This window comes from Pinus tabuliformis, chromosome 6 (assembly GCF_031772625.1).
Source record: "Pinus tabuliformis cultivar Carrire ecotype Pingquan chromosome 6, CPIR1, whole genome shotgun sequence".
NCBI lineage: Eukaryota > Viridiplantae > Streptophyta > Pinopsida > Pinales > Pinaceae > Pinus > Pinus tabuliformis.
The window spans coordinates 739,233,290-739,244,239 of record NC_142292.1 but is presented as its reverse complement, the minus strand read 5'-3'; the positions used below and the strand labels follow the sequence as shown (position 1 = coordinate 739,244,239).

Below are 10,950 nucleotides of genomic sequence, written 5' to 3'. Positions count from 1 at the left end.
CTAGGCTCCGTTTAATATGGGAAATATAAAATTTATAATAATTTATGTTAACCGCTATTCAAAGTAAGTAGTTTTGTTTGTAAATGTAAGTTGAGTTAATATTATTGTTTGAAAAAGTTAGTAATTTAAATCCGTTAGCATGAGAGTATATGTTTTTTTTACTTAATATTTTTAAATTTTAAATTATCAACTTATTTTTTATATTTAAAATAAATAATTTTTAAATAATAAAAAAAAAAATTTATTTAATTAATATTTAGAATTAAATCCGTACAAAAATATTTTAATACAATTATAAATCAATACATTAACTAACCCATGTGTTTGATAAAATATATAAAGAAATCAATGGGTAGTTCCAATGCAGTCGTAAAGTCGAAGTGTTACCATATACATTGATATGAAGTGTTAAAAAGGTTTTGGAATGAGATTCTAATTTTTAATTATTTAAAACATAAATCAATTCAACGCTCTAACAAACTCTAAACACTTAAACTCAAACTTACAATGTCAACATTTCTTTAATTCAACATTGAATTTTGCCCCTGAAATGTTCGTCCTTAACACAATTTCTCGTTGATGTGTCATGGATTTTACTCCGAAATGTTCGTCCTCGTGCTATAAATAATATCTCACATGGTAGGAGTAAAATACATATAAAGATTTGTACCGAGTTTAGGCTTAATCCACATCCATGGTAATTATCAGCATATCATGATTATAATATTAATCACATTAGTATTTAGCACATAATGATTTCGTTCTAATGGTTAGGCTTAATTACGTTCGTGCACCAAAACTCCATATTCCAATGGACTCTCACACGGTTTAATTTCACATGCGTTTCTTTTAAGTTCCCATGGAAAACACAGCTGGTTTGATTTGCCTTATGATTTGAATTTTAATGTACGCTCTACCATGGTAACGTGATGTGAGCAAGCTTTGTCCTTTCGCACAACTGCCCACTAGTTTCTCTAGTTACCTCGTGTGTTGTGCCCACCAGTTGCTTTAGTTACCTCGTGTCCCTCGTTACATCAACGGTGGTAAGGTTGGGTATTTGATCTTTTCCTGGAAACTTTACTGCCTGGTTTGCTGGTGATGAGTCTCATTACGCCCCATCGTTCTTTGGCGCTCGACCCCGCTTCCCGGATTTCCTTTCTAGTAGGTTTGGCTCTGAGACTTAGGGCTTCATTGCATGAGGGTTTGATGAACACTGAGGATACCATGGCCAGAGCAGATCGCTTTGCCTTCCCTGTATAGTATGAACTCGGGGAGTATTAAAATTTCAACTCTGCAATTCTGTTTATCGTTGTTTTTTTATCCATTGCCCCTTTTAAGTGTTGTCTTACTCTGGTTGTAGGTGTAACGAAAACAAGCAAGAGAAGTTCATGATACTCCAAGGACGGTTTTGTGGATTTCCCCTTCGTACCTCTGCTTCAGTCGCTCAATGGATTACAGGTAAGCCTTGTTGAGCTGCCCTTTTGTTATATCAACTGAGTAGGTACAGTTGTTGGATGATTTGTTGCTAGATGCTCTCGGTCATGGAGGGTTTCACTAACTCATAGGTTTTACAGATTCCGGGTTAGGCGAAACTACCCTTTGCTGATAATTTTATATAAATTTCTATACTTTTGCAGTTCAGTTGGTGGAAGTCTTGAATTGTTTTGGGGTTCTTGCGTTCAGTCTCTTCTTCGTTTGGAAATCTTACCAAGTTTTTATTCATTTGTCTCTCTGGGTTCATCGGTCGAGAATCAGAGTCCTCCTCAGTGCCTCTTTCAGGGCTTCACCATTTGGTATGCGAGGCCTGTAGCTATGGCCGCACCAGCATAGTTGTTTTTCTTTTATATAGTTGAAAGAGCTGTATGGAATTTTGGCACCATCATTTCTGCTTGCCCAGGTACTGGGTGGCAGACCTCTCGTGGTGTGATGTAATTTAAGGGTTCAAATTGGTCAATATGTATAAATTGAGACACATATCTAAGTGCTACTCATTTTTTTTTATATATTTAAAGAAAAATTGCCCAAAATGTGAAGCGTTGCAGTGTTGGTACTTGGTATGTGTTGAGACTTAGTTTCATATATTTATAATGGTGGTGCCTCTTTGCTTAATACGCAGCTCTACTCTTTTTATGGAATTTTGACATGCTATACTTAAGTTTCTGCCCTTTTTTTGCTACTGCTCTATTATGTGGGATTATTATACCTTGCTCGCAAGGTGATGATTTACATATTGTCTTTTGTTTTCTACCTGCATTCTGTTCTGGGTTACGGTAATTGTCATTCTCAGTATTTGGTAAAAATAGGATTTACAGTGATTTCAAGTTTTGTATATGAGTATTTGGTTCCTCGTTTATACTTATTTACCAAACTTAGTAAGGGTTACAGAAAGAATTTACAGAAATTTTCTAGATAATATATAACGGTATTATGTGCTCTGTTTTATATTTAATTACCCATCTCTGTAGGTTCTCTAGTTTCTATTTAAATACCAAACTCCGTAAAGGATTTTAAGAAATAAATTACAGAGCTCTTTGTACTATAATTAAACAATCTCTACTAAGTTTTTTTTTTTAATACCCTAGTTCGGTTTACACTTTCTTGTTGTTTGCAAGGATTATTTGCTCATTCGTTCTTACCGCCTTCAACTGATGTGTTAAACTATGCAATTTACCCATATACTGTTATTCTTTACATATTTAGTCCATTATTCACAGTGCCTTCCACTGATGTGTTAAACTGTGCAATTTACCCCTATACTGCTATTCTTTACATATTTAGTTCATTATTCACCGTGTTGGGCATACTTTAGTTTCATTCTCTTCCTTAGTAAAGAACTTAAACATGTTTATTTTCCCGAGTCTAGGTTCTGCCAGAGCTTTTAGGGTAATACCGTTCCGTTCATTTATAAATGTAACTAGTCCTATACAACTTTAACTAAATTATTAACTATACCCATACATTATCTTTTTCAAATATTAACTATTCTGGTTCAGTCCTTCCCAAGATACAAATAATGACATATACTATAACTTAATCATCAGATTAATTCCAGGGTGTTACTACTTACCTGAGCTGCTTAAAAGAAGAAAACCTCAACTGTAGAAGTCACCTTTGCTACTTGAAGTTTTCAATCCTCCCAACCATGAGACTTGACATCAGGACCAAATCTCCCCCCCGAGCTTGCTCATAAGACCGTTGTCTTTCTGCAAGTTCCTGCACATAGTGCTTTCACTATCTGGTCATCACCAGACTTAGCTACTCTTGCGTCTGACCTCTTAGCATGGTTTTTCTCCCTTCTCCCCTGCCCCTAGGGCCTTTTCTTGGAGAATTCATAATCAGGAAGATAGTTAGGCTTTCCTTGGAAACTTCTTACCCCAACTTCCTTGTTATGAGAAGTTACAAAATCTGCTAACATTCAAACAATTTTCTCTTTTCCATGAAAAACATGCATTAATACGTAACTCAAATAATAATCATAATATTCAGTTTTTTGTTCTTACTGTGGTAAAATAAAATATTTACAAACTTCTGGGGACATTACTCCCCCCCCCCCCCCCTGAAATCAAACATTGTCCTGATGTTTTCTGGTTGCAAACAGTCCTAGAAAGGCTTCTTTCATGAGTTGTTCATCCTCCCAGGTGGCCTCATCCAGCCCAAAGTGTTTCCATTGCACTTTAACTTGGGTGATAGCTCGTTTCCACAACATTACTTCTCTCTGATCGAGTATATCCAGAGGCTCGACCAAGAATTCTCCTTCCGGTTCGACCTGAAACAAAACAACAATTGAATTAGTTTTTCATTATCATTAAAGTTTATTTGGCTTACCTAAAGAAAACTTTTCTTACCTGTATATCCTTCCAACTGATTATATGTTTAGGATCATATACATATCTTTTCAATACGGACACATGAAAAACATTGTGGACTCGAATATGGTTGGGTAAGGCGAGTTGGTATGCTACTAGCCCGACCCTTGCCAGAATTTGAAATGGACCACAAAACCAGGGTGCTAACTTAGCACACCCGCTCCATTGTAACGTACTCTTCTTAGCACATACTCTTACATATACATGATCTCCTACTTGGAATTCTCTGAAATTTCTTTTATGATCTGCGAATTTCTTTTTCCTATCTTGGCTGGCCTTTAAGTTGGAACACACTTTCTTAACCATCTCTTCCATTTCCTTTAACATCTCAAGTCCCAACATCAGCTTATCCTCTGGTCCCCCCCAACTAGATGGCGTGCGACACTTTTGTGTGTACAAAACTTCAAATGGGCTCATTTGTAAGGAGGTATGGTAGCCGTTATTATAAGCAAATTCGACCAGATGTAAGTATTCTTCCCATTTGGATGGTTGTTGCATTACATATGTTCTTAGCATGTCTTCCACTACCTGATTCACCTGTTCTGTTTGCCTGTCCATTTGAGGATGATAGGCAGTACTGAAGTTTAATTGAGTACCTAACCCTTCAAACAGGGTCCTCTAGAAAGCTGATGTAAACTTTACATCACGGTCAGAAATTATAGTTTTTGGCAGCCCATGTAGCCTAAAAATATTTTGCATGAAAATATTGGCAATCTGTACCACTCTGAAGGTGGACTGTATTGGTATAAAATGAGTTGATTTACTTAGTTTATCTACTACCACCATTATTGAGTCGTTTTGCTTTTTGGATTTGGGTAATCCTGTGATAAAATCAAGAGAGATGGTTTCCCACTTCCATTCCGAAATTGGTAATGGATGCAGTAACCCAGCGGGATGCTAGTGTTCTGTTTTAACTTGTTGACATTCCAAGCGGTGTGTCAAATATTCTGCTACATCTTTCTTCATTCTTGGTCAGTATATTCCTTTCAGGGTGCTGCAATTAGTTTTTGGTATCCTGGGTGTCCCGCTTAGGGACTCTTGTGATATTCATCCAAAATCAGATTTTTAATGCTATTCTGACTAGGCACATATAATCTTTTCTTATAATTTAGCATATCTATGGAATCCATTACATATCCTAGCTGATAGCCGTGGCTGTTTGTATTTTGAGATTGCTCTCCTAATTGCTGATAATCCAGGTCCTGCTTTGCTGCTTTTTTAATTAACTCGTTGAAGGTAGTTTGCACTTCACTGTAAAAAACCTCATAGAGACAATGTACCTTTCGACTTAAAGTGTCAGATACCTGGTTCTCCTTTCCCTTCAGATGTTTGATCTCGAAATCAAATCCACTTAGAAAATCTACCCATCTGGCTTGTCTAGCATTTAAAGTGGGCTGCTTGAAATAATTGGTCAAGCTGTGATGATCAATCATTAACAAAAATTTCCTACCCATCAAATAATGACACCACAATTTTAAGGTGTGAATGACGGCTGTCAATTCCAAGTCGTAGGCGGAATATTTCTGCTCATGCTCCTTTAATTTCCTAGACTCATAGGTGGTTACCTTCCCATCTTGCATTAATACTCCACCAAACCCTTCTTTCCTGGCATCTGTACACACCACATAGTCCTTACTTGGATCTGCTATGCTTAAAATGGGTGCAGTGGTAAGGAGATGGTTAAGCTGCTCAAAACTCTTTTGACATTCCATTGTCCATTTAAATTTTTTTCCCTTTTTCTGTAGGGAGGTAATAGGATAGGCCACTCTAGAAAATCCCTCCACAAATCGTCTATAATACCCTGCCAAACCCATGAAAGATCTTATATCGGTTACGTCCTTTGGTAATGGCCATTCTATTATGGTCCTTACCTTTTCGGGATCTACTGCGATTCCATCCTTGGTAATGATGTTACCTAAGCACTGAATCTGTTCCTTGAAAGAATCACACTTGTTGAATTTAGCATAAAATTGATGTTCCCAGAGAGTCTGCAACACTACCCTGAGGTGCTCCTTATGTTCTTCAATATTTCGAGAGTAAATCAGTATGTCATCGATAAAGATTAATACAAATTTATCTAAATATTGATGAAATATACTATTCATTAGACACATAAATGTTGTGGGGGCGTTGGTTAGCCCAAAGGGTAACACTACAAATTCGTAGTGCCCATAGCGGGTCCTAAAGGTGGTTTTAGCTATGTCTTCCTCCTTGATTCTGATCTGGTGGTATCCGGATCGTAAATCAATTTTTGAAAATACTGTCGCCCCTTTTACTTGGTCAAATAGTTCATCTATGCGAGGTAAAGGGTACTTGTTCTTGATAGTCAACTTATTCAGTTGATGATAGCCCATACACATACGTAGGGTCCCATCCTTCTTTTTGACGAATAGTACAGGGGCTCCCCAAGGCGACACACTAGGACAGATGTAATTTTTATCCAGCAACTCCTATAATTGTATTTTTAATTCCGTCAGTTCTGGTGTGCTCATCCGATAAGGAACTTAGTATGCCAGAGCTACTCCTAGCAGCAATTCAATGGTGAAATATATGTCTCTCTTTGGAGGCAATCCTGGTATTTCTTCAGGAAATACATCGGTAAAATTTTGAATTACAAGTATACTTTCCAAGGTTACAGACCTATCCTTTGAGTTGGCATAACCAACCTGAATAGCATAAGTCTGGCATCCTTTTTTGATGCACTTTGCTAGTTGAGAGGCAGTTATTGGCCGTAATTTTAATGGTCTCAAAATGCCTTGCATTTCCTGCTTGTCTCCTTGCTCGTTCTTGTAGCAGATAGTTTTTGTTTTGCAGTTTATAATGGACCAGTGCTTTTCCAGCTAGTCCATGCCTATCAAGACATCATACGATTATAGGGGGAGTGTGTTTAGATCTGCCACCAAGGGCTGACCTGCTATTTCCAAAGGACAATCATTGACCTTGGCCAACACTCGTCTCTTTTCCCCGTTGCTAGCTCAACTAACCAGGGGTTTTTAAACTTGACAGCTTGTAATTTACATTGTTTGACTATATTAGGGCTAATATAACTTAACGTAGCTCCAGGATCAATTAATATAGACACAATATGATCAAAGATTTTACCTTCAAATTCCACCATAGTCGGCTGGTATTCTGCCTTGTGATCTTCAAGAGCAACATTAATCTTTGGAGTACTTTGGGCTACGTCCCCTACCATAGAGGCTTCGTGAATCTGCGAAATTTGTTCAGTACCTTTATGGTCAGGGCAATTTTTAATATAATGTGACCCCCCACATCCCCAGCATTATACTGGAGGTCTAGTTGTCACTTCACTTTCAATTCTTCCTGATTTCTCGCTGGGTTTGGATTCATGGGAAGGTCTAAGTCTTGTCTGATTTATGTGCAAATTTCTGTTGATATGACCCCTGGGAGGTCCTTTACTAGTATTGCCTCGATTTCCCTTAGTGCCAGCAGCAAACTTATTTCCCTTCTTGTTAGTCCATTTCTTCCCCATAACTTCTCCTTTCTGTTTTCTTTGCTGGTAGCATATTCTGGCCTTTCGTATGACCTCATCCATCATTTTCAGGTTATCGAACTCAATTCGTTCTCTCATAAACAATGGTAAGCTACTCACAAATGGTTGCACTTTTGCCTTATCTTCTCAAATGTAAGGTACATATCGAAGTAAGGAGGTAAATATAGTAATAAACTCATCCATTGTTTGTTGTCCGAGACACTAGTCATGGAACTCCTTTGCCTTCTCATCGTATAATCGTTCAGTTAAATATATTTCTTTAAAGTATCTCTAAAACTTTTCCCAAGTTATATTTTGTTCATTTACCCCTCGTACAATTTTTACCTCCTCCCACCATAAGGCGGCCTTCCTTTGTAGCTGGAAAATGGCCAATCAAGCCTTTAAGTTGTGGTCATATTCATATAGCTGGAAATATTTATTCATGTTAATTAGTCAGGCTTTAGCTGCCTCCTCCAACTCCCCATCAAAGAGTGGCAACTTTATCTTCCAAAATTCTCCTTGTAATTTTGTCCTCTGTCTCTTCTTAGTTTTATGTTCGAAAGCATTATCTGAATTTTCTTCTAGATTTTCTTCTCCCCCCTTTGTTTCCACATACTCAGTTCAATACTCTTGTTCCATTGACATATGTTCATGTTCGGCGCTGGGAATCGGCTGATGCTAATTCTGCTTGTTTGACAGGTTTTTCATAATCTTTTCCTGTTCTAGCATTAGTCTTTCATTATCTGCCCGTAGTCGGGCCATCTCATTTTTCAACTCATGCACAATCTCCAATATCGTAGGGTTGGCATTGCGAGCTTCCTCTCCTAGATGTACCCATACTTCAAAGTTGGTTTCAGGGAAAGCTGCAGGTCATAGGCCTGTCAAGTTTCAGTGAGGAACGTTGTCCGTCCTTCTCATGTTCTTCCTTTGCTCTCTCTCTTTGAACACACACAAAATTATCAATTAACAATATTTATATTTACTTACTGGTTTAGCTCCAGAGGCCTCAGTTTGGTAACCTTGGCTCTGATACCACTTGTCATGTCTCCGTAACATATATATATAGATATATATATATATATATATATATATATATATGTATATATTTACCATAGTAAATTTTGACATGGTATGAGTAAAATACATATAAATATTTGTACTGAGTTTAGGCTTCATCCACATCCATGGTAATTATCAACATATCATGATTATAATATTAATCACATTCGTATTTAGCACATAATGATTTTTTTCTAAGGGTTAGGGTTAATTATGTCTGTGCACCAAAAGTCCATATTCTAATGGACTCTGATAGGGTTTATTTCACATGTGTTTCTTTTAAGTTCCCATGGCAAACGATGTTGGTTTGATTTGCATTCAGATTTGAATTTTAATGTATGCTCTTCCATGGTAACGTGGCATGAGCAGGCTTTGTCCTTCCGCATAGCTGCCCACCAGCTACTCTGGTTACCTCGTGTCCCTCATTACATCAAAAATGGTAAGGTTGGGTCTTTGATCCGAGGGTTGAGCTTTGTCTTGGAAACTTTATTGCCTGGTTTGCTGGTGATGAGTCTCATTACGCCCCATCGTTATTTGGCGCTCGACCCTGCTTCCTAGCTTTCCTTTCTGGTAGGTTCGGCTCTGAGACTTAGGGCTTCATTGCATGAGGGTTTGATGAAGATTGAGGATACCTTGGCCAGAGTAGATGGCCTTTCCTTCCTTGTACAGCATGAACTCGGTGAGTATTAAAATTTCAACTCTGCAATTTTGTTTATCATTGTTTTTTTTTATCCATTGCCCCTTTTAAGTGTTGTCTTACTCTGGTTGCAGGTGTAATGAAAACAAGCAAGAGAAATCCAGGATACTCCAAGGAGGGTTAAGTGGATTTACCCTTCGTACCTCTACTTCAGTCACTCAATGGATTACGGGTAAGCCTTGCCGAGCTGCACTTGTGTTATATCGACTGAGTAGGTACATTTGTTGGGTGATTTGTTGCTATATGATCTCAGTCATGGAGGGTTTCACTAATTCATAGGTTTTACAGATTTCGGGTCAGGCATAACTACCCTCTGCTGATAATTTTATATAAATTTCTATACTTGTGCAGTTCAGTTCGTGGAAGTCTTGAATTGTTTTGGGGTTCTTGCGTTCAATCTCTTCTTCTTTTGGAAATCTTACTAGGTTTTTATTCATTCATTTTTATGGGTTCATCGGTCTAGAATCAGAGTCCTCCTCAGTGCCTCTTTCAAGGCTTCACCATTTGGTATGCGAGGCCTATAGCAATTGCCACACCAATATAATTGTTTTTTTTTGTTATAGTTGAAAGAGCTGTATGGAATTTTGGCACCAATATTTCTTCCTGCCTGGGTACTAGGTGGCAGATCTCTCAAGGTGTGATGTAATTTAAGGGTTCAAACTGGTCAATATGTATAAATTGAGACACGTATCTAATTGCCCAGAATGTGAAGCGTTTCAGTGCTGGTACCTGGTATGTGTTGAGACTTAGTTTCATGTATTTATAATGGTGGTGCCTCTTTGCTTAATACATAGCTCTGCTCTTTTTATGGAATTTTGATGGGCTATGCTTAAGTTTCTGCCCCTTTTTTGCGATTGATCTATTATGTGGGATTATTACACCTTGCTCGCAAGGTAATGATTTACATCTCGTCTTTTGTTGTCTACGTGCACTATGTTTTGGGTTACGGTAATTTTCATTCTCAGTATTTGGTAAAAATAAGATTTACAATGATTTCAGGTTTTGTATGTGAGTATTTGGTTCCTCGTTTTATACTTATTTACCAAACTCAGTAAGGGTTACAAAAAGAATTTACGAGAATTTTCTAGATAATGTATAACAATATTCCTTGCTCTGTTTTATATTCAATTACCCAACTCTGTAGGTTCTCTGGATTCTATTTAAATTCCAAACTCCGTAAAGGATTTTAAGAAAGAAATTACAGAGCTCCTTGTACTATAATTAAACAATCTCTACTAAGTTTTGTTTTTTTCAATACCCTAGCTCGGTTTACACTTTCTTATTGCTTGCAAGGATTATTTGCTCATTCGTTCTTACTACCTTCAACTAATGTGTTAAACTGTGCAATTTACCACTATACTTCTTATTCTTTACATATTTAGTCCATTATCCACGGTGCTAGGCATACTTCAGTTTCATTCTCTTCCTTAGTAAAGAACTAAACATGTTTATTTTCCTGAGTCTAGGTTCTGCCAGAGAATTTAGGGTAATACCATTCCGTTCATTTACAAATGTAACTAGTCCTGTACAGCTTTAACTGAATTATTAACTATACCGATACATTATCTTTTTCAAATATTAACTATTCTGGTTCAGTCCTTCCCAAGATACAAATAATGACATATACTACAACTTAATCATCAGATTAATTCCAAGGTGTTACTACTTACCTGAGCTGCTTAAAAGAAGAAAACCTCAACTGCAGAAGTCACCTTTGCTACTTGCAGTTTTCAATCCTCCCAACCATGAGACTTGACATCAGGACCAAATCTCCCCCCAAGCTTGCTCATAAGACCGTTGTCTTTCTGCAAGTTCCTTCACATAGTGCTTTCGCT

The 10,950-nt window shown here is 37.4% G+C and overlaps 1 long non-coding RNA gene across 1 annotated transcript; it reads left to right on the top strand.

Annotated features, from left to right (window-relative positions):
• The first annotated feature begins 1,074 nt into the window (after window positions 1-1,074).
• On the top strand, window positions 1,075-1,830 carry LOC149260867 (uncharacterized). The gene is made up of 2 exons (XR_016268226.1): window positions 1,075-1,458; window positions 1,638-1,830. It is a non-coding gene; the product is annotated as an uncharacterized LOC149260867 (long non-coding RNA).
• The last annotated feature ends 9,120 nt before the right edge of the window (window positions 1,831-10,950 follow it).